Consider the following 23643-nt stretch of genomic DNA (forward strand, 5'->3'; position numbering starts at 1 on the left):
CCCATGAAAGTTAGCTTTATGTGCTGCAGTACCACAGTACATTACAAACATAAGTTAATGTAAAGATAAAAGATGCACGTCCTTTTTTTCAGAAATAGGAATAGATGCAGGTGAACAAGTCATTGGAGCTACAGAAAGTGGTTGGGCAGGGTTGGACTGTGATTGGTTGGGGAGGGGGTGGGGTGGCTTTGGAGAAGAGGGAGATATTTGACTTTAATTTTGCTGCGGGGAAAGACTGCTCTCTGTGAATGCCTTTGTAAGGGTTATGTTCTTAAAAAAGAGTAGGAAAAACTTACTACAATTGAGCAGGTAAGTGTGACTTACTGATTTATAATGAGAAATTGTACTTGTAGAAGACCATAAAGGTTATTCACTGTAGGACATGTTATTTATTTACTAGGGTATAAGTTATGTATGTTGTGGTAGTGTAGGCATGCCATTTATTTTGCACGGTAAAGTAATGTCATGCTGCTCTGAAGGAAACCGACTCTAACTTTGTTGGCGGCATATATATTTACCTGGTATTTTTCAAAAACTTTGTTTAAAAACTATAAACGTGTGTGAGTTTGCATACTATTTATTTCATCCAGCACAATTCATGAAGGCAGTTAGTGATCTTGTGCACTTTACTGACCTACGTTTGAGTCGATAGTGCATATATCAGAATCATTTTCAACATGATTTCAGTTAATCTCCTCCCTTAGGCAATCGCCATAAATAATACTTTAACTGAGAAATTGAGGTGAAAGAAGCAAATCAATATATCACAACACTTGCAACAAATGACTGTACAGGTAGACGGATACAATTTCACGTTAAGATGCGAAAAAAGAAGCAATTGTTCAACTAACATTTTTCCTTCAAACAAGCAATATCACTTGTAATAGTGAGAGGGAAAACATCATTTGCTGTTTGTGATATCTTTGCTCAATGTAGAACTAAATACTGGGATTCTCTTTGACAGTACAGCAATAACTCTGTGAAAGCTTGGGATATTCTGAGGATGAGAGACAGTGTAAAGGCGACTTCTTTCATTGGCCACCATCCTGCAGTTATTGCTGAGAATCCTTTGGCTGGTTTCAATAGAAATTCTTTCATCAATGCTTCACGGAATATAGCCTTAGGGAATAAGCAGATCGATGAACAAAGGCTGAGTAACACAAAAGCAAAAAAAAAATGAAAGAAATTATAAATTTGCCTCATTTAAAAACTGAACAGAGACCCACTGAATTTATTTAATACAATATCTGTTGTTGAACTGGAAAAGAAATTAACCGAGACTTGAAATTAGCCAGGGCTAAATTGAAACAAATTGTTAAAGGTGAATTAATGGAACTAAACCTGATCAATCTGAGAGTGCAAGGTTCATACATAAAGAACATAATTCATTTTATGTGGGCAAAGTGCTTCAGTTGACTGAAACCTTACTTCATTCCAGTTGGCTTATTTACTGCAACTTGGTAGTACAACTCTGCCAAACGTTAACAATGCACCATTTCACCACTTACATTCTAATTGAAGAGCATTGTTTTATGAAATAACCCAAAATCACTTTACAGAATGAAGACTTGTTTATCACATCTTTGTACATAGCCCAGAAACTGTTGTGCACTCTAACAGATACATTATAGGCCATAGCATAGTGTGCCAATGACGCTTTAGTCATGTCATAGTCACAGAGCACAAAAGTAGTCCATCATGTCTATGCTAACTGTCTAGTGCCATCAATATTAATTCCACTAACTAGCCCATGGGCCTTGGCCATTTAGCTTACATAGATATTTCCTCAAAATTGTGGAAGCTTTTAAGACCATAAGACAGGAGCAGAATTAGGCTTTGGCCCCTTCAGAGTGCTCCACCATTCCATTATCCCTCTCAACACCATTCTCCTGCCTTCTCCCCTTAACCTTTGACACACTGACTAATCAAGAACCTATTAACCTCTGCTTTAAATATACCTAATGATGTGGCTTCTACAGCTGTATGTGGCAGTATACTCCACAGTTTCACTACTGTCTGGCTAATGAAAATCCTCCTCATTCCTATTCTAAAGGGATGTCCTTGTAGTCTGAGGCTGTGCCTTCTGTTCTTAGACTCCCCCGCTACAGGAAACATCCTCTCAGCAGCCTTTCAATATCTGATAGATTTCAATGAGATCCCCCTCAATCTTCTGAGCTTCGGCAAGTACAGGCCCAGAGCCATCAAATGCATCTCATATGTTAACCTTTTCATCCCCAGAATCATTCTCAAGAACCAGCTCTGGACCCTCTCCAATGACAACACATCTGTTTTTCGATAAGGGGACAAAACTGCCCACAATACTTCCAAAGGTGGTCTGACCAATGCCTTATAAAGCCTCAGGATTACGTCTTTGGTTTTATATTCTAGTCCTGTAAAATCGAATGCTAACATTATACTTGCCTTACTGACCATTGAATCGACCAGCAAGTTAACCCTTAGGGAATTCTGCTCGAGGACTCAGATTTTTGAATTTTCTCCCTGTTTTGAAAATAGTCTACACTTTTATTCCTTCCACCACAATGCACGGCCATAAACTTCCTTACGCTATTTTCCATTAGCCACTTCTTTGCCCGTTTTCCTAACCTGTCTAAGACTTTTTACAGACTCCCTGCTTTCTCAACACTATCTTGGTATCATCTGCAAACTTGGCCACAAAGTCAACAGTTCCATCACCCGCATTATTGATATGTAAAATGAAAAGAAGCATCTCAACACTGGCCCCTGCAGAACACCACTCGTCACTGGCAGCCAAGCAGTTAAGGACCCATTCAACCAACACTTCAGGCAATTCCATCCAAATCCCAGTCACCCCTTGGGTGAAAAAAATTCCTTCTCATATCCCCTCCAAGCTCTTGTCTCTTGACCTGACGCTGCACACACACACTGGGTTGATGGTGGTTTCCTATCCATCATATTTTTCTATATCTCTATCGGGTCTCCCTTCAACATCCTCAATTGCATTGCCATTACAAAGACAATTCATACAACATTTGCTGCATTTCTGGGAACTTACAAAAATAATGTTTCAGCTTACCTTTGCAGTTGTAGTAAGCATCTGCTCTTGTGTGTTGAGACCTATCAAAGAATGATTTATACTGTGGCAATGTCAATCACCATCCTCACAGGCGAGCCACTTACTTTTAGTGATCTAATGATTGATGCCACTGCCATGCTGCAGCCCCATATCGTGCGTGTTCGATGAATTCCTATGTGTGGAGTTACCCTCTCTGTGCAGTTTCCACTGAAATTGTCCCAGATTCCGCTGAATTCCAGGCCTTCTTCTCCCAGGATTTCTCATTGATGTCATTTTCTGTAATCATATGGAATGACTCTATGGACAAAGACAACATTATTGCTGCTGTCTTTTGCTTGGTCAATACTGGGATTAAAGAATCTTACCTCAGGCAAAGCCGCTTCATTTTGTTTTAATGTTGAGGCCACTCAATATGGATCCTCAAATTTTAAATAATCTATGTCAAACAATTCCACTTGAACTCTCTTGTTATTGAGCCTTATTATTAATCTTCCTGAGTATTTTAAAATTGCATCTCTTTTCCATTGTTTAGTTTAATCATGTGATCACCATTTCCAGTTATTAATTACACATGCCAAACTTGTAACTCTAAAAGCTCTTTCAAGGCACTGGGTTAAAACATCCTTTCAAAGGACTTACAATGCCTTTGTAAGGCATACCATCCATTGTCTGTGAAGCTAGAAAATTGGGAAATGTTTCATGGGTCTCAGATATAATAATAATAATAATAATAATAGTAATAATGCCTTCCTCTTGTTGCAGATGCTCTGTACTCTATTCTCTCCCAGGATAATGATGATGTCAACTGTTCACACACAGGAACATCTCCACTTGTTCCATGTGCACAGCAAATAATAAACTTCATATTTTTGAAACTTGCAACATTATCTGCCATCACTCTGCCTCGAGAATCCTGCTCTCTGTTTCACTCTCTTAAATAGCAACATTCCAAACTTGCTGAAGGGTTCTTCAGTGTTTCAGTAAAACTATGTCTGTTGATGAAGACCTCTTTGGTGATGGAAGCCCAAAGCCCTAGGGTGCTTCACCTCCCTTCTTTGGAATGTTGCGGAGTGCATGGAGGTAAATATGGCGTCTTGACAACATTAAGTCCTCGGCATTGAGAGCAAGGGAGCATCAGAAATCTGGGCCCAGTTGTGTTGTGAGGGGTGGGAATGGTAGTTGGCTGAGACTGGAGCCCTGTGGTAAGATGTTGAAGATCAGGATGGCCACCAAGAAGTAGGGGGTTAGTGGTTAGAGAGTAGATGTGGCAAGAAAAGCCATGGAATTCGATGAGGGCATGTCAAGGTTTTCAGTGAATAGCCACAGTTGGAAGAGAAACCCCAGAGGAAAAGAAGAAAGTAACTATGGAAAGTATCTGAGTGAGGCTCTAGCCCTGAGTTATGCTCTACAAAGCTGAGTTAGGAGTGCGCAGTGGCAACCAGAGGTCATGGCTTAATGGTAAAAGATGAGAAGGTTAACAGGAACATGAGGGGAAACTTCTTCACTCAGAGGGTCATGAGAGTGTCGAATGAGCTGCCAGTGCAAGTGGTCCACGCAAGCTCAATTTCAACATTTAAGAGAAATTTGGATATGGATATGGAGGGTTATGGTCCTCGTAGGTATAGGTCATTGGGAGTCGACAGTTTAAATGCTTTTGTCATGGATGAGATGGGCCAAAGGGCCTGCTTCTGGGTGTCCTTCTCTATGATTCTAGTTCTTTCAGCAGTTGGTTCCGACTTCTTCAAACAAAGTTGTAGGAAAAAAATGCTGTATGAGTTCCCTGGTTGGGTTGTAGTGGGGAAGCAATGAAAAATTTAATATTAGTTCATGGCAGTAGCAGTGAGCAGATGACCTTAATATTATAGCTGTGCTATTTAGCTCTTTAGCCGGCCTTACCATGTACATAGTTAAGGTAGATTTGCATCTCAGTTTTCCAGTTCTTGATGCTTCTACCAACTTCAATCTCAAATACTCCAGCTGGTTCTCAAGGACTACCAGGGCTAGAAAAGCATTATAAGGTCGCTTGTCTGATTTGAAAAGAACCGGAGAGGGCTGTGAACATCAAAGGTGTTTCGAGATTATGTTGAGGCAGTTGTACGTTATTGTCTGTCTGACTGGGAGGTTGCAGTTTCCATCACATTGTTATTCAGCTCGTGTGATGGAGGATTAATTCATTCCACTTGTACACAAGTGATAAGGTAAGATATTCTGTAATAGATGTCACAGGCCAAGGGTCATAGAATCCAATATCTCTCTGACACTGTATAGAGGACTGTCTCAGAGGCACAGTGGAGGGAAGCTGTTCAGCCATTCTATACAGTCTGCTTGTACTTTTCTCATTAGGTGTCAGGAAACTTAGGAAAGTCAATGTCAGAATCAGGTTTATTGTCCTCGGCATGAGTCGTGAAATTTGTTAACTTAGCGGCAGCAGTTCAATGCAATACGTGATAAAATAGAAAGAGAAAAATAAGTAAGTCAATTATAGTAACTATATATATATATGTACATTAAATAGTTAGATTAACAATAGTGCACAACAGAAATAATATATATTTTAAAAAGTGAAATAGTGTTCTTGGGTTCAATGTCCATATATGAATCAGATGGCAGAGGGGAAGAAGCTGTTCCTGAATCGCTGAGTGTGTGCCTTCAGGCTTCTGTACCTCCTTCCTGATGGTAACAGTGAGAAGAGGGCATGTCCTGGGTGATGGGGGTCCTTAATGATGGACGTCAACTTCCGGAGGCACTGCTCCTTGAAGATGTCTTGGATACTATGGAGGTTAGTACCCAAGATGGAGCTGATTAATTTTACAACTTTCTGCAGCTTCTTTCGGTGCTGTGCAGTAGTCACCCCCCCGCCCCCCCCCCATACCAGATAGTGATGCAGCCTGTCGGAATGCTCTCTATGGTACATCTATAGAAGTTCTCAAGCGTCTTAGGGACAAACCAAATCTCTTCAAACTCCAAATGAAATATAGCTGCTGTCTTGTCTTCTTTATAGTTGCATTGATATGTTGGGACCAGGTTAGATCCTCAGCGATCTCGACACCCAGGAACATGAAATTGCTCACTCTCTCCACTTTTGATCCCCCTATGAGGATTGGTTCGTGTTCCTTCATCTTACCCTTCCTGAAGTCCATAATCAGCTCTTTCGTCTTACTGGCATTGAGTACAAAGTTCTTCCTGCAACACCACTCAACTAGCCAGTATATCTCCCTCCTGTATGTCTTCTCATCTCCATCTGAGCTTCGGCCAGCATTGGCTGTACCATCAGAAAGTCAGGTAGCTATCAGGAGGTCCAGGTATTTGTTAGGAAGCAAGTATAGCATTTTTGTACTTCCAGAGATGGTTTATCTGGCAATCTTCTGCCCATCTTCCAATACTTGGCTACATGAGGTGCCATAATTTTTGCAATTTCCCAGCAGGTCATTTACATTTTGGTTAATTGAGTGAACTTAAATTTATCTATAATGTATTTATTAGTGTTGTGTGTTAATTTAGTTAATTTAAGTTTATCTGTACTAATATGTTTATTATTGTTGTAAATTTTTAAACATCTTTTGAAAAAAACATTTTAGGAAATGTAGTAGTACAATTAATTTTTAATAATGTTTAAATAACTGCGAATGTCAGAGACACACAAATATTCAAACTTGGTAAGCAAGCGGAATGACTTGGACAGCTATTGAAGTCTGATTGTAGGCAGGGCTTTCTATCCACTGAGGGAATGCTCTGTGCTGGCTCTCACCAACCAGGCCAGCGATTCCTGTGAGACCTGCTCAAATAAGTACAGATTAAACTGCTTAGGGAATGATGAGAGACTGGTCATTCCAGGAGGTTTTAATATTATCCTGGTGGTTTAGCATAACAAAGCAGATTTTATGCAATTGTAAAAGATAATTAAAAGTACCATTGCTGATGGCTTGGAGCAACATAGAGACCAGCCTGGGTATGTATAGCAGATTTTTATTCCTTAAATGACATTAACAAACCAGATGGATTTTTACAACAATCTGGTGGTTTCATGAGCATCATTACTGATACCAGAGTTTTAATTCCAGACTTCATAAATTCCCCAGCTGCTTTGGTGGGATTTAAACTCGTATATCAGGGTCTTTAGGTCACGCGTCTGGATTACTGATAGAACAGCTTAAACATTATACAGTCGTTCCCTGCAGACTTGCCTCCTAATTTACTGAAAACTAACTGAGTGTCAATTAATGATGGATCAGCTGATGGGTGGGAATCCTTCAAATATAATATGCCCCCCGACAAACATAAAGAGTATATTTGTGAGAGTGCAGTTAAAGAGCAGAGAAAATAATAAACAAGCAATGAAATATTTAAGAAATAAATCTGAAAGTTGAATGTAAAAGCTGACCCTATGGGAAGGCAAGGAGATGAATGAAACATCATCAATAATATAGTGATAATTCCCTATATTAGGAATTACAAATTCCCGACAAGTTGAATAATCAAATGGCTCAAACTTCAAGTTTATCTCCTTTAATTGTACAATCTCATATCTGCTGGATGTGTCAATTCACATTATTGCATAATTTTCTTTAAACCGAATGATTTATTAGTAATTGGAATCATTTTTATGTTCTCCTGAGGTAAACTAGTTCGTCACAAAATTTGTAGTGATTCCCTTTCCCTCAGCAATAGTTTAATTTGACAGGAAAAAAATCCTTGTGCACTTAAGTCTACCATTTATTTTTGACTAGTCACTCAGTAGGAGACTTCTAGAACTCACTAAATATTCATTTTTCCTTTAAATTTATTCTTCACCTTCTTAAGTTCCCTCATGTTACAGAACATAAATACAAAAATAAGTGATATATACATACTTGGACACTTGGGGTCTTGGCTCCCTTTGAATTGCTGTGCCCAGTCTGTGGCTCCTGGTCTAGTCACATGACAACTTACAGTGACCAATTAGCCAACCAAACAGTACGTCTTTGGAATGTGGAAGGAAACCAGGGCACCTGGGTTTTATTATGAGTGCTATAGTAGCATTGCAGTTAGCATGACATTTTTACAGTTCGTGGCATCCCAGAGTTCAGAGTTCAACTCCGGCACCATTCCATAAGGATTCTCTGTATGTCCTCCCCACAGAATGCATAGATTTTTCCCGGGTACTCCGGTCTCATTCCATAGTCCAAACACGTACCGAGTAGGTTAATTGATCACCGTAAGTCGTCTGATGACTAGGTTCAGGTTAATCAGTGTTGTGGGGGTGCTGGGGCAGCTTGATTTGAAGGGCTGGAGGGCTGACTCTGCACTGTATCGCTAAAGATTTGTTACATCTGTTTAGTGCAGTTGTGATGTTTACTTGGCGTGACAGTGGTTTCTGTAATAGTAAGTGACTTGAGTTAGTTGTTGAAGTCTAACCCATTGTCATGCTTGTGGAAGATTGTCGCGTTGATGCATTTTTAACCATCAGGTTTCTACAGGGCTGACAATCAGACAACAAAATGTCAAACAGAATAATCTTTTCCTTCCCATGTTGCCAAATGCCACTTCGTGAAGCACAAAATCTGGTAATGAGGGATTTTTTTTTTTTGAAAAATAGTATGTTTTCATCTGGGTGAGGAATGACAAACTAAATAATGGAACATGTCTAACATTTGACCCTTTGATGTTAGAGAGACTACTAGATTCAGAGTAAAACACTTCCATTTCCACCGTGTCTAGGTGACGAGTTACAGCCCCAGCCCCTAAACGTATGAGCTTTTCACAACTCCAGAGGCCAGTTCCATGGAATACAGTTGCTAATTAATTGTCAGGTTACCACTAAACTGGATGAGATGGAGTCTTCAAAACTCAAAGTAAATTTTATTATCAACATATGTATATGTCACTATATACAACCCTGGGATTCACTTTCTTCTGGCAGACTCAACAAATCTATAGAATAACAACTATAATAGAATCAGAATCAGAATCAGGTTTATTATCACCGGCATGTGACGTCAAATATATTAACTTAGCAGCAGCAGTTCAATGCAATGCAAAATATAGAAGAAGAAGAAGAAGTAAACAAACAAACAAACAAATAAATAAATAAATAAGTAAATCAGGAGGCCGGCCTCATCTTTACAGTAGAGGAGGATCGCTCCCTACGCGACTCCCTTGTCCATTTGTCCCCCCCATCCCTCCCCACTGATCTCCCTCCCGGCACTTATCCACTTATCCGTGTAAGCGGAACAAGTGCTACACATGCCCTTACACTTCTTCCCTCACCACCATTCAGGGGCCCAGACAGTCCTTCCAGGTGAGGCAACACTTCACCTGTGAGTCGACTGGGGTGATATACTGCGTCCAGTGCTCCCGATGTGGCCTTCTATATATTGGCGAGACCTGACGCAGACTGGGAGACCACTTTGCCAAACACCTACGCTCTGTCCACCAGAGAAAGCAGGATCTCCTAGTGACCACACATTTTAATTCCACATCCCATTCCCATTCTGACATGTCTTTCCACGGCCTCCTCTACTGTAAAGATGAAGCCACACTCAGGTTGGAGGAACAACACCTTATATTCTGTCTGGGTAGCCTCCAACCTGATGGCACGAACATTGACTTCTCTAACTTCTGCTAATGTCCCACCTCCCCTCCGTACCCCATTCATTATTTATTTTTATGCACACATTCTTTCTCTCTCTCTCCTTTTTCTCCCTCTGTCCCTCTGTCTATATCCCTTGCCCATCCTCTGGGTTCCCCCCCCTTTTCCTTCTCCCTGGGCCTCCTGTCCCATGATCCTCTCATATCCCTTTTGCCAATCACCTGTCCAGCTCTTGGCTCCATCCCTCCCCCTCCTGTCTTCTCCTATCATTTTGGATCTCCCCCTCCTCCTCCCACTTTCAAATCTCTTACTAACTCTTCCTTCAGTTGGTCCTGACGAAGGGTCTTGGCCGAAAAGTCGACTGCACCTCTTCCTAGAGATGCTGCCAGGCCTGCTGCGTTCACCAGCAACTTTGATGTGTGTTGCTTGAATTTCCAGCATCTGCAGAATTCCTCGTGTTTATAGTTTATAGGACATTTTGTTTTCATGTACTATACAGCTAACTCTTCTTCTAAATGTTTTTATTCTGGTGTATTTTACCATTCCTATGGAGCATTCTCTGACAACATAATAAAGCCATTATATCAATAATCTGTTATGCAAATTACTGTTATAAAACAACATCAGAATTAACAATATTGCTTGAAGTGTCTCATCCATGTGTGTCTCAGAGCTCTGCGTTAAAGGGGAAATGTGTCTCTCAGAATTCAGGATTTGCTTATTCACAAAACGCCACCAAAAGTCCATGTCAATTTACCAAACAGTAAATACAAAGCTCAGAATGTTGGACAATATCTAGCAACATGAAGAAACAAATTGAAGCAGCAGAGATGTGGTTTTTGAGGAGGATGGAAAGGATATCACGAACGAAACAAATATCTAACGAAGATGTCATGAACAGAGCAAACACAAAAAGAGAAATAATGTATGCGAACATGAAAAGGCGACGTAACTTCATTGGACATGTGATTAGGAAAGAGGAGTTAGAATGCACGGTAATTATGGGAAAGATTGAAGAGAAGAAAGCAAGAGGAAGACAAAGACAAATGATCATAGAGGCAGCAGCCAGAGAACTGGAAATGAATACCAATGAATTGATCCACTTGACCCGAAACAGGAGTGTGTGGGCCATGGCAGTCAAAGCTCAAACTGGGCACGGCACCTGATGATGATGAAATACAAAGCCTCCTCCAAGAGGATCACAACCTTGTCATGGTTTGGAGGCTTGCGTGCTTCAGTGACCTGGAGATCTATGCTGGCTAGCGTCAAGGCTTTATGCTGACAGAACAGGTCAAATAGGTTAACTACCAAACAGGTTAAAGGGTAGAGGCCAGACTAAGAGTGGTCCACTGGTCTTCCAGGTCCAGGGGTTCAGCTCAGGGCTAACAACTCCGACTGGTAAAACAAAATTGTTACAGAAGCAGCGACGAAGAATCCTTCTACATCTGAGTGTGATGGTATTCCTGAGTCTCCACCCAGGACCTGTATGACTGACTGTAGTGATAACTGAGAAGCTGCAGACACGAAAAAGGAAGCTCTGAACTCTGCCAGAGATGGAGGACCTTCATTGCTGCCCTAAACACCAGTGGCTTAACAGGCAGTAAGTAAGTAAATACAAAGTTGGACCCCACAAAGGAAGCTTCGAGGTGCTTATTATGACCTTTAGATTGGTAACTAATGGATTGCAATAATAGGCTGTCCAGCCAATAGTTAATGGATTTCAGACCCTTGCCATGTTTAAATCAGTGAAAAATAGCTCATTGAATCAAAGTTGCAAAATTAGAAGGCAGAAACCAAAAGGGCAATTGTAGGGTAACTCACAATTGTGCAGTGTGGTTGTTTTAGTGTAGCAAAGCCACCAACAAAGCTATATGGTTAACTTTATACTGTACTTACCATAGACTGGCCTTTTCATCGTCTTTGTTTACATACAGTAACACAAGTTCCTATAAGTGCCAACCTGAAATGGCAATTGGTTCTCCATTTTACCCCATTGAAAATGCTTCTTGAAAATGCTTTAGCAGCAAATTCATTTAAATATTCCCTCCTTCTACCATCAGCACCACTTGGCCGCGGTCTGTTCACTGCTAGTTGTCCAGGTTACTCCAACAGGATCTCCTAAAACCTTGACCTTTACTCCAGGAAAGACAAAGGCAAGGATAGCTAGCGCTCCTCTTTCACTTGCACTGCCTTAGAATCGTATCGTCACTGAGTTTCAATCTGCCCTTCCCACAGTCACAATCAGAATCAGGTTTATTATCACCAGCTTGTGTCGTGAAATTAGTTAACTTAGCAGCGACAGTTCAATGCAATGCATAATATAGAAGAAAAATATATAAATTAATCAATCAATCAATTACAGTATACATATATTGAACAGGCTAAAAATCATCCAAAAACAGAAATAAAATATATTGAAAAAGTAAGGTAATGTTCACGGGTTCAATGTGCATTTAGGAATTGGATGTCAAAGGGGAATAAGCTGTTCTTGAATCATTGAGTGAGTGCCGTTAGGCTTCTGTACCTCCTACCCTGATGGTAACAGTGAGAAAAGGGCAAGCCTTGGGTGCTGGGGGTCCTTAATAATGGATGCTGCCTTTCTGAGACACCACTCTTGAAGATACCTGGAGTAGGCTTTGTAGGCTAGTACCCAAGATGGAGCTGACTAAATTTACGACTCTCTGCAGCTTTTTTTGGTCCTGTGCAGTACCCTCCCACCCTCCCCCCATACCAGACAGTGATGCAGCCCGTCAGAATGCTCTCCACGGTACATCTATAGAAGTTTTTGAGTGTTTTTGTTGACATACCAAATCTCTTCAAACTCCTAATGAAGTATAGTCACTGTCTTGCTTCTTTACAGTTGCATCGATATGTTGGGACCAGATTAGGTCCTCAGAGTTCTTGACACTCAGGAACTTGAAACTGCTCACTCTCTTTACTTCTGGTCCCTCTATGAGGATTGGTATGTGTTCATTCATCTTACCCTACCTAAAGTCTACAATCAGCTCTTTGGTCTTACTGACGTTGAGTGCCAGGTTGTTGCTGTGACACCACTCCACTAGTTGTTATATCTCGCTCTTGTACGCCCTCTCATCTCCATCTGAGATTCTGCCAACAATGGTTGTATCATCAGCAAACTTATAGATGGTATTCAAGCTATGCATAGCCACACAGTCATAGGTGTAGAGAGAGTAGAGCAGCGGGCTAAGCACACATCCCTGAGGTGCACCAATGTTGATCATCAGAGAGGAGAAGCTTTTATCACAGTACTCTTCCGGTTAGGAAGTCAAGGGTCCAATTGCAGAGGGAGGTAGGGAGGCCCAGGTTCTGTTACTTATCTATCAGGATTGTGGGAATGTTGATGTTAAATGCTGAGCTATAGTCAATGAGCAGCACCCTGACCTACGTGTTTGTATTGTCCAGGTAGTTTAAGGCTTTGTGAAGAGCCATTGGGATTGTGTCTGCTGTTGACCTATTGTGGCGATAGGCAAACTGCAATGGGTCTAGGTATTTGCTGAGGCAGAAGTTCAGTCTAGACATGACCTACCTGTCAAAGTATTTCATCACTGTAGGTGTGAGTGCTGCTGGGTGATAGTCATTAAGGCAACTCACATTATTCTTCTTAGGCACTGGTATAATTGTTGCCTTATTGAAGCAAGTAGGAAATTCCACCCATAGCAGTGAGAGGTTGAAAATGTCCTTGAATACTCCTGCCAGTTGGTTGGCACAGATTTTCAGAGCCTTACCAGGTACTCCATTGGGACCTTCCACCTTGTGAGGGTTCATCCTCTTTAAAGACAGCCTAACTTCGGCCTCTGAGACAGAGATCACAGGGTCATTGGGTGCAGCAGGGATTTTCACAGCTGCAGTTATATTCTTCCTTTCAGAGTGAGCATAGAAGGCATTGAGTTTATCTGGTAGTGACCACATCACTGCCATTCATGCTATTGGGTTTCACTTTGTAGGAAGTAATGTATTGGGAACTTTGCCAGAGATGTCGTACATCCAATGTCGCTTCCAACCTTATTCGAAGTTGTCTCTTTGCCCTTGAAATAGCCCTCCGCAAGTCATACCCGGTTTTCCAGTACACACTTGGGTCACCAGACATGAATGCCACAGATCTAGCCTTCAGCAGACGACGTACCTCCTGGTTCATCTATGGCTTTTGGTTTGGGAATGTACAGTAAGTCTTTGCAGGACACACTCATCCACACAGATTTTAATGAAGTAGGTAATAACTGCAGCATTCTCATCCAGATTCGAAGATGAATCTCTGAATACAGTCCAGACTACTGATTCAAAATGGGTAGAAGTTCAAGAGTTTGGCCCCATCACAACCATTTCAAGGGAAATCAGAGATGGGCTATGAATACTGGCTTTGCCAGGGAGGTCCACATTTCAACAGATAAAAAGGAAAACAAAAGAACACACGGGAGAGTTAGATTCAGATTGGATGTGTCTGTATTAGTGGTGTTAATCAGGTTGTTAGACTGTTGACATTCCTGATATCATTACTGTCCTCATCCATCAAGCACAGTAAATGTGTGGGCAGGTGCAACAATTAATTCAGATGGCAAGGGGATGGAGTGTAGAATTAAATAAATTTTGCTATAACTGTGCAGAATGTAGGTGAGAATGCATCTGGAGTACTGATTACAGTTTCATCTTTCATTTTAAGATGTATATTTACATTATATTTGCAATTCAGATAAGGTTCACTGGGCTGTTTCCTGGAATGAAGTGGTTATCTCATATGGAAAAGCTCAATAGATTGGATCCATGTTGAAGTCTGGAAGATTAAGAAGTGATCTTATTGAAATGTATAGATTTCTAAGGCACCTTGACAAAGTATGCATATGCCAAGAGGAGGTAATCATGCATGGTTGAAATTTGGGTCTAGATTCTGTAGTTTCAGAATAAATGGTTACTTGTTTAATACAAAGATGAGGAATTTCTTCTTGCAGATGCTTATGAATGTTTGAAATTCTGCACATTGGAAAACTATAATGGCTGATGCATCTTCAAAGAGCCAGGCCTCAAAATGATGGCATCCATCATTAAGGACCCCCCATCACCTAGGACAGGCCCTCTTCTGATTGCTACCAGCAGGGAAGAGGTACAGGAGCCTAAAGGTAGACACTCAATGATTTAGGAATGGCTTCTTCACCTCTGCCATCATATTTCTGAATGGACATTGAACTCATGCACACTATCTCACTACTTCTTTCCCTCTTTTTTGCCTTAATTAATTTAACTTGATATGTATGTATACTGTAATTCACAAATTTTTATTATTATGTATTGCAATGTACTGCTGCTACAAAACAACAAACCCTAGTGATATTAATCCTGATTCTGATTCTGCTGTACAGGACAGTTAAAGGTTCTGAGGAACAGGCAGGAGAAGTCTGAAATCAGTTCAACCACAATTTTATTGAATGGGAAAGCATGCTCCAAGGGCTGCATGGCCTAATCCTGCTTCTACATATCAAAAGTTCAAAGTAAATTTATTGTCAGAGTACATAAATGTCACCATATACAACCCTGAGTTTCTTATCTCTGCAGGCATATTGAGCAAATCAATAGAACAGTAACTATAAACTGTAAACAATCTGTGCAAATGCAGATATAAATAAATAGCAAGATAAAAGAGTCCTTAAATAAGTCCAGTAATCCCCTTTTGTTTAAGAGCCTGATGGTTGAAGGGTAGTAACTCTTCTTGAACCTGGTAGTGCGAGTCCTGAGGCGCTTGCACCTTCTACCTGATGACAGCAGTGAGAAAAGAGCCTGGCCTGCATGGTGAGGATCCTTGATGATGGATGCTGCTTTCCCATGGCAATATTTCATGTCGATGTGCTCAATGGTTGGGAGGGTTTTGCCTCTGATGTACCGGGCTGAATCCACTACCGGCTGTAGGGTTTTCCGCTCAAAGGCATTGGTGTTCCCATACCAGGCTATACCAAGCAGATACGGGCCAAGCCTGTGAAAATCGAATTCAAGGCTCAATTTTTCTGTTCACTCTGACGGCAAAGATGACAGCTCTTTTCAGAGCAGAGCATGGAGTTCTGGCGATGATCGGGTAATCATTTCAAATTGCAGCAGACTGCACATGAAGCAAATTGTTCAATGATCCCTCCCATTTGTTGTTCGTGGAAGGTTGCTCTGTAACCGGTAGCTGCTTTGGGTTCGTAGGAAAGTCACAATTGCTTCAAAAGGTTAGCTGTTGCGACTGCCTTGAAGCGGTGATGAGATTATATATAAGTGCAACCTTCTCTTTCCAAGAATTTCCTTCTCTTCTAATTAAGAGACATGAACCATACTTATTCTGTATAAACATGCTTGTCTGTTTGCAGTATGATATGGATTTATAATTCATGTTAGCTTCTCCAGAAAAAGTTCTGCTACAGGAATGTCACGGATCTCAGTCCCTTTGTCCATGAAGGGTTGTGTAGCCTATTACTCGGTGGAATACGTTCTAATACTTCAATATAATAAAAGTTATTGCTAATCTTTAATTGGTCCATTAAATACGTTAAGAAAATGAACATTTATTGAGATTGTTTATACACATCACAAGGCACCTTACAGTGCCTAGTTAAGCATGGAAAAATACTATTTCATACTCATTATTTCAGTTTTCCTCCCTCTCTCTATTAAATTGGCTGACTCTGGCTAAAGAAAGGTTCTGAAGAGAGCAACATGGCGCAGAGGATTTACTCCTGTGACGCAGGAGGAGTCTGGCCCAGAGTCATCCCACAGTGCCCAGAACCTCCAAGCGCCAGAAGCTCCCACTCCAGACAGAGTAACAGAACACTGGTGGGTTAAGTAGACTTCAGCAAGCCATCGGTGGGAGTGGCTGCAGTTTGAGGACAGGGTGCTCGCTGTGCAGAACCTATTCTCTCCTTGGCTCTACAGGAGCTGCAAAGCAGAGAGCCACCAGGATCGTCACAGAGGCCGCTGAATGTGCCTCCAGGTGGCTATGGATCAAGAGGTGTGACCTGCTGGGGCACAAGCCAGGGCCTGCTCAACCCTGGCTGGGTTGTCTGACGTTGATAGACACAAATTTAGATTTTAGATTTAGATTATGAGGACACGCAGTTCTCTTTTATTGTCATTTAATAATGCATGCATTAGGAAATGATACAATATTCCTCCAGAATGATATCACAGAAACACATGACAAACCAACTGAAAAACTGACAAAAACCACATAATTATAACATATAGTTACAACAGTGCAAAGCAATACTGTAATTTGATAAGAACAGACCATGGCACGGTAAAAAGTCTCAAAGTCTCTCGAAAGTCCCATCATATCACGCAGATGGTGAACCTCCAGCACCGCAAACTTGCCGATGCAGCATCCTGGAAGCATCTGACCACAGCCTGACTCCGAGTCCGTCCAAAATCTCCGAGCCTCCGACCAGCTCTCCGACACCGAGCACCGAGCACCATTTCTGCCGAGCGCTTCGACCCCAGCCCCGGCAACAGGCAATAGGCAAAGCCAAGGATTTGGGGCCTTCCCCTCCGGAGATTCTCGATCGCACGGTAGCAGCGGCAGCGAAGCAGGCATTTCAGGAGTTTCTCCAGGTGTTCCTCCGTGCTTCTCACGGCTGTCTCCATCAAATCAGGATTGTGCTCAGCCCCCTAGTTAACACATACGATATCATTTGGAACGGCTGCTCACGCTGTGTCGTGCCGCTATCTTCTCCTCCCTCCTCAGGATCACCCAATGGACCCAGGTTACATTACTGATCATAGCAGCTGGACAATGCTATAGAACCTTGCATGTAGGTGTGGGGAACATTGTTTGGCAACAGCAGTTGTAGTTCTATTGCACCTAAAACATATTAAAACTTCCCAAAGTGCTTTACTTGAGATTTGGCATCAGTTTGACGTCAAGTCATGGAAGACAATATTAGGAAGGATAATCAAAAATTTGCTCATTCATTTCAATGATCATGAAAATAATTTCAAGGAAATCTGGTCTTATTTTTATTTGATCTTCATGCACTGATACAACATACTTTTATTTACCAGTATCCTTAATTGGGAATAGCCCAGGTACTAACAGGAGGGAAATAGGAAACAATATAAATAAAATAAATTTTAAAAAAGCAATGTTTTGGGACAGAAAGCATGAACAGAAATTTAGTTGAATGTCTGAGTTTTAAAGAAGTACTGAAGCGAACGGAGCAGTAGGAAAAATAGAGGGATTAAAGAAGAAAGGGAAGACTAGTCCCAGGTAATTAATGAGTTTGGCACTGATGGTGGCAATTTGTAGGAAGAGAAGGGAAAATCAATTATATTTGGAGGACTGAATGATGAGGAAAGGATAAAATGCAGGGCAGCCTGGTAAGTAGTGGCTCATGTAATGATTTACCGCGCCAGCGACTCGGTTCAATCGCTGCTACTGCTTTCTCTGGGTGCTCCAGTTCCTCACACATTCTAAAGACGTACAGTTCGGTAGGGTTATGTTGGTAAAAGAAGCACATCCTCAGACTGCAATTGGTTATTGACGCAAACGGCGCATTTCACAATATATTTCGATGGATATGTGACAATTCTTTTTAATGATTTTAGTCGTTAAAAATGTTGGAATAAAATGAAGAAGTAGTTTGGGACATGGGATAGGGATAAGAAGCCAAGGATAATGGTACAATACAATAGAGAAAGGGATAGTTTTACTGAACAGGAACAATATAGACCGGTAAAAGTTAATTCAGGATAGGGTAATTACAGATTTTGCTCCAGGAAATTATACATCTTTCAGCTCTACCTTTTTTTTGTGGAGTATGTTAGGCTTTCTTTGCTAGGGAGTATTCTGGAGTTATGTGAATATAGCAGATATTAATTCAAACAAAAACCAGGTTTTAGTTCTGTAGATGTATTTGAGTTCGGGAAGCTTGCAATTAGCTTTCAGTTTTTTTTTTGGAAATTGCAGGCAGTAATTTCAAGTTAAAAGTACAAACTGTTCTACAAACGAAGAGATTGCATACACAAGAGCCAAACGTTAAAATAATGGAATTGTGTTTCTGGGCTTGCATGGCTAAGTTATTTGCACCATTGTGACTTGAGTGCAAGCTGGCAGACCAGATGGATGTTGTCACTCAGCATTTCAAACATGGTCACAGGAATAGGCAATCATTAGTTTTATGTCACTATCATACTTGTGTACTCAAAAGCAGCCCAGACAACATTAATTTTGGGTGTCTGGCTCTCTGTCATCAAAAAGTTTTAGAATATTTTAGGACACAAATTTAGAATAATTGTGTTAATTAGTTTCTCCCAAAGCTGTTTGGACCTTCAGAGGTGTCTTATCAATTACAACACACACTGGAGGAACTCAGCAGGTCAGGCAGCATCTATGGAAATAAATAAACAGTCGACGTTTCAAGCCGAGACCTTTCTTCAAGACTGCAAAGGAAGGAGGGTGATGCGAGAATAAAAAAGTGGGGTGTGAGAAGGATATCTAGAAGGAGATTGGTGAAACCAGGTGGGTAGGAAAGATAAAGGGCTGGAGAGAAAGCAATCTGATAGGAGAGAAGAGTGGACCATAGGAGAAAGAGAAGGAGGAGGGGAGCCAGAGGAGGTGATAGGCAGGTGAGATAAGGTAAGAGGCCAGAGTGAGGAATAGAAGAAGAGTGGAGGAGGAGGGAATTTTTTTTTAACTGGGAGGAGAAATCGATATGCATGCCATTAGTCTGGAGGTGCCCAGAAAGAATATAAGGTCTTGCTCCTCCATCCTGAAGATGGCCTCATCATATCACAAGAAGAGGTGATGGACCAATATGTCAGAATGGGAATGGGAATCGATGAAACGGTCCCCCAGTGTACAACAGGTCTCACCAGTGCAGAGGAAGCCGCATCGGAGCACTGTGGTGACCCCTGCAGATCTGCAGGTGAAGTGTAGCCTCACCTGGAAGGACTGTTTGGGGTCCTAAATGGAGGCGAGGAAGGAGGTGAATGGGCAGGTGTGGCACTTGGGTTGCTTGCAGGATTAAGTGCCAGGAGGGAGATTAGTGGGGAAGGATGAATGGACAAGGGAATCTTGGAGGAAGCAATCCCTGCAGAAAGCGGAGGTGGAGGGGGAGATAAAGATATGTATGTTTGGTGGTAGGATCATTTTGGAGATGGCAAAAGTTGGGGGAGAATGATGTGTTGCATGCAGAGGCTCATGGGGCAGTAGGTAAGGACAAGAGGTACTCTATCACTGTTAAGGTGATGGGAAGATGTACTGAGTGTGGATGTTGGGGAAATGGAAGAGAAGCGGGTGAGGCAGCATTAATAGTGGAGGAAGGGAAGTCCCATTCTTTCATAAAGGAGGTCATCTCTGATGTCCTGGAAAGGAAGGATGCATCCTGGGAACAGATACGGTAGACAAAGGAACTGAGAAAAGGAAATAAATGCATCCCAAAGTATTGAGCTGGTGGTAGACCTGCGGAGGGCTAAGACACCAGTGACCCCTGTTTCCATTCAGGGGGTCAGTGTGGACATGGTGGAAGATTACAAATACCTGGGGATACGAATTGACAATAAACCGGACTGGTCAAAGAACACTGAGGCTGTCTACAAGAAGGGTCAGAACCGTCTCTATTTCCTGAGGAGAGTGAGGTCCTTTAACATCTGTCGGACGATGCTGAGGATGTTCTAAGAGTCTGTGGTGGCCAGTGCTATCATGTTTGCTGTTGTGTGCTGGGGCAGCAGGCTGAGGGTAGCAGACACCAACAGAATCAACAAACTCATTCGTAAGCCCAGTGATGTTGTAGGGATGGAACTGGACTCTCTGACGGTAGTGTCTGAAAAGAGGATGCTGTCCAAGTTGTATGCCATCTTGGACAATGTCTCCCATCCACTACATAATGTACTGGTTGGGCAGAGGAGTACATTCAGCCAGGGACTCATTCCACCAAGATGCAACACAAAGCGTCATAGGAAGTCATTCCTGCCTGTGGCCATCAAACTTTACAACTCCTCCCTTGGAGGGTCAGATACCCTGAGCCGATAGGCTGGTCCTGGACTTATTTCCTGGCATAATTTACATATTAATATTTAATTATTTACGGTTTTATTACTATTTAATTATTTATGGTGCAACTGTAATGAAAACCAATTTCCCTTGGGATCAATAAAGTATGACTATGACTATGACTACGACTATGAGTAAACAATGTTATTGTACTATTGAATTTGTATTGCCTTTGATCTTAAGGGTATAATTGTGGTGTACCTATGGGTGTGTGAGCCTCGACCGAGAGTGTCTCCAGAATGATGGCTGCTTGTTGTGCTGAATAAAGACTTCTATATCACCAGCTTCAGTGTCTCTCCATCACATTTTGGAAGCTCATCTGAGATACATTCGTGATCCACTCTCTTCAGTAGACTAAGGGGTGAGTATTTCCAAGAGTAGCACCCATGCTTAGGTCCGTTCAGGTCAATGGCAATGGGATCACAAAGCATCAGCGAACATGGTGGGGAGCTGAACTGATGAGTAAAAGAGTTGTGCATGCACACGTGTGCTTGTGTAAGGACCGGCTATCAGACAGTTTTGGGCAGCTTGGTGAAACAGGGCCACCAGTTGTGAAAGGTGATTACTGATCATTTAGGATGCCAGACTGGTATGCGTATACATGTTTGGGGAACTATATAGTAGCATATTTGTTTCTGAGTGGGTTTGGGTGTTCTAAGGATAAGTTTGAAACTTCAGGGTAACAGACCTTTATATGGAAAGGAATACAATAGACATCTTGAGTTCAGTTGCATATAAGTAGGAGATTGCAGAAAACATACTCTGCAGTTTTAAGTTAAACTGTTTAATTTTTTTATCTAGCCTTTATATTTTGCTTAGTGAGGAGATATTTAAGGGAGAGGTTTTCCCCAGGTATCTCTGTTGGGATGGCACCTCTTGAGGTCAGACAACGTCAAGTCAAGAATCTTGATGACCTGAGTCAGCCCTTGACACTGCTTAACTAACATTTACAAGCCCTTCACCCCCAGGGAGAAGCAGAGCATTTTGTCTAAGCTGCCCTCACTTAAGGCTGCTTGTGGGAATTCAGAACTCAAAGAGATGATAAAGTTCACTGAATTGCACGTGTTTGTTAAAGAAAATGCCCGAGGAATATGTGGGGTAGTATGGCCCAGGGAGTGCAGAATGGTACATGGGCAACTAGCGGGAATGCCGGTAAGGAGGAGAGAGATTGCTGCTCTCTGGGGGAAGTGAGGCAGCCATGGGGGGCGCGGGGTGGGGGGAATGTGAGAGTAACTAGGAATGATAATCTTAGAGGTTTAGAGAGCTGACGAACCTGCCATGGATTATGTGGAACATAAATATCGAGCATAGGAGTATCCAAGGTTGGAAAATGTAGGGAGGGATAATCCAGTCTTCCTGAACATGTTGAACCTCAGCCCACCAGGAAGTTTTAGACTAGGGGATCGCAGTATATCGACCTACCCCATGATATAAACATGGGCCGGGGAGATCGACTGGAGGAGGGAGGAGAAAAGCTGTAAAGCGGCTGTAGTGAATGTAGCTGCTGCAAAGATGTGGAGAACTTGCTTTTTGTGCCAGTAAGCAAGGCACCAAGTAAGGAACTATCAGAACAGACATGGAAAGATGAAGGAGATGATTTGTTACAGCTGTGGCCAATCGGGCCATGGTGGAGGTAGTATCCTAAAAGAGGTGGAAGGTGTGAGAATCACTCACAAAAACAGGCAGAAACCACTGCAGTGCCCTCTCTGTCCAATATGATTGCCGACCAGATCATGGTGAGGCCAGAATGCAGGTCAGACAAAAAGTTTATTCGGGGGCTGACAATGGGAACTGTTAGTGGACACAGGGACATTTGTATTGATAATCGATCTTCCCTTGCCCAGCACTGGTTTACGTTACCAGTGCAGGGGAGAAACAATGAGGACAGAGAGAACTCAACCTCAGCTACTTGAGATTGAACGAGTGCAGCTTCCTGTGGATTGTTGGGTGTGACCAGACAATGAGGGTCCTGAACTGGGATAGACACATTGAGTAAGGCAGGTGTTCACATAGATTCAGGAAAGGGAGAAATACCATGGACAAGACAGGGACAGAGAACATGTGTGTCCTGTGGGTCAAGATAGTGCCTGTGTATAACGCTCCTTCAGCCGATGTCTTCTGGAAAGATCATGAAACCATATGTTTCACTTCTTTTACGTCTTTTGCATTTGTTTTTTGCCTTGGATGTGATTCTGGAACTGTTGGAGCCTGTGATTTGCTGTTTGGAGATCGTTTGGGTGTTCCAGCGCTCTGCAGTCTCCAAGAGGATTCCAGGAGACAGAGGTGGTGAGCAGGCTGCAGGATGGGGCATGAGCTGATCTTCGACTCCATTCTGCCAATTACAGCTTTCATTGTATGTTGATTAAAGCACAAGGAAGGTTGAAATATCGAGGCAAAAGTGGAAGTTTGGAGATCGTTTGGATGCTTCATCATTCTGCAGCCTCCGAGAGGATAGACAGGAAGTGTCCATGAACCTCGTGGTGACCAGGCTGCGAAACGGGGCGGAAGTAAATGTTTTTCACCATTTCGCCGATTGAAGCTCCCATTGTGCGCTGATTAAACCAAGGAGGGAGATTGAAACATCAAGGGAAATGCAGAAGATGAGTGCCAGTTGCCTGCTTTTTGTTCGCTCTGCTATTGGAGAGCCTTCACTATGCCCGGAGAATTTTTACCCAGGTTTTCTGTGTTTTGGATGTGGACTTGGACTATAGACTTTTTTCAGTCTTATAGTTTTTAATATTCTGTGTTTTTCGTCTGATCATTTCTTTTTTGTGTGGGGATGGGGGATTTGGGGATCAATGTGTCTGTTCAGTTTTGTTCTTTATTTGTACGGGGAGGGGGATTTGGGGGTTGATAATCGTGCTGCCGTTCTTCCTTTCTTGGTTCCATGGCTATCTGGAGAAGAAGAATTTCAGAGTTGTATACTTTGATAATAAATGAACCTCTGAACCTCTGAAACTTTGATCCCCAGAGTAGACAACATGCCTCATA

At 42.0% G+C, this 23643-nt stretch overlaps 1 long non-coding RNA gene across 1 annotated transcript in view; it reads left to right on the plus strand.

Moving 5' to 3' along the window:
• The window catches only part of LOC140188594 (uncharacterized), a 32276-nt gene extending 8851 nt beyond the window's left edge, over positions 1–23425 (plus strand). Inside the window, exons 2-3 of the long non-coding RNA XR_011883336.1 lie at positions 20836–21013; positions 23021–23425. This is a non-coding gene — a long non-coding RNA (uncharacterized lncRNA). The remainder of the gene's footprint in view (positions 1–20835; positions 21014–23020) is intronic.
• Positions 23426–23643: the final 218 nt, after the last annotated feature.

This window comes from Mobula birostris, chromosome 27 (genome assembly GCF_030028105.1).
Source record: "Mobula birostris isolate sMobBir1 chromosome 27, sMobBir1.hap1, whole genome shotgun sequence".
Classification (NCBI taxonomy): Eukaryota; Metazoa; Chordata; class Chondrichthyes; order Myliobatiformes; family Myliobatidae; genus Mobula; species Mobula birostris.